This window comes from Ipomoea triloba, chromosome 3 (assembly GCF_003576645.1).
Source record: "Ipomoea triloba cultivar NCNSP0323 chromosome 3, ASM357664v1".
Classification (NCBI taxonomy): domain Eukaryota; kingdom Viridiplantae; phylum Streptophyta; class Magnoliopsida; order Solanales; family Convolvulaceae; genus Ipomoea; species Ipomoea triloba.
Genome location: NC_044918.1, coordinates 8716018 through 8717130, shown reverse-complemented (window position 1 = coordinate 8717130; position 1113 = coordinate 8716018). Strand labels below are relative to the sequence as shown.

The 1113-nt window shown below is 28.2% G+C and overlaps 1 non-coding gene across 1 annotated transcript; it reads left to right on the top strand.

Moving 5' to 3' along the window:
- Positions 1-72, top strand: TRNAW-CCA. The gene has a single exon. It is a non-coding gene; the product is annotated as a tRNA-Trp (tRNA).
- The last annotated feature ends 1041 nt before the right edge of the window (positions 73-1113 follow it).

The window sequence follows — 1113 nt, the reverse complement described above, 5'->3', positions numbered from 1 at the left end:
GGATCCGTGGCGCAATGGTAGCGCGTCTGACTCCAGATCAGAAGGTTGCGTGTTCGATTCACGTCGGGTTCAAACCCCCGATCTATTTCGGATCCAATAATTTTTCTTCGATCCAAAGATTATTTTTCTTCCCCTATCTGGCTATCTGTATATTTATTTCAAAGTCGGCGTGAAAAACACATCACTATCAGAAAAAAGCTGTATGGATTGAAGGTGGATGAGACGATTTTCAACTACTCCTCCGTGGCCTCCCAAAATTTTAATTAAATAAATCTTTTTTTTTTGAAAGGATAATTAAATAAATCTTAATCCTATTCCAATTTTATTCTACCCACCCTACATCTCACTCATACGTACCATTACTTAATATTCTCAATTTAAAAAGTAATGTATTCACAGTAATACTAGCTCTCCTATCATAAAAACCACCTTTGCTTACTAATAATTTAATTTTGAGTTAATTCTATTTTTGCTCCTATATTTATATATGACAGTCCGCTTTAAGTCATTTTTTATTATAACATTCACTTTTGGAACTTTAGTATTATTGTGGTATGACCATTTTTAGATTTTTTATTAATAAAATAATTTAAATATCGTTAAATACCAGTGCATTTCGATATTCAATTATGAACTTTTTCTAAAAAAATAAACATAAAAAAATTATAACGGATCAACTTACTTTGTATAAAAATAGATTGAAATATTTTTATATTTAACGACATTTTAATGATTTTGTTGACAGCTGACTAAAAATTGTCACACCACAATAATACTAGGACCAAATGAGGATGTTCTAAAATAATAATAGAACTAAATGAGGATATTTTAATAAAAGACAAGATTAAAAGTGGAATGCCACTTATAAATCTTGAAAAAAATGGAATTAACTATTTAATTTCAACTATTACTTAAAAAATTTTAAGCTTGAGATTAGCAATATGTAGTTTGCAACTTTTTTATACTGAATTTTTAATTTCACAAGTTGTATAATGTGAATCAAAAGTTAGTTAAGTTGATACTTAAAATATGTATCATGACAATTAAAGGTGGGACGATGAGTGGTAATCTGAATCTTTAATGACAGGGAAAAAAAACAGAAAAATTCAAATA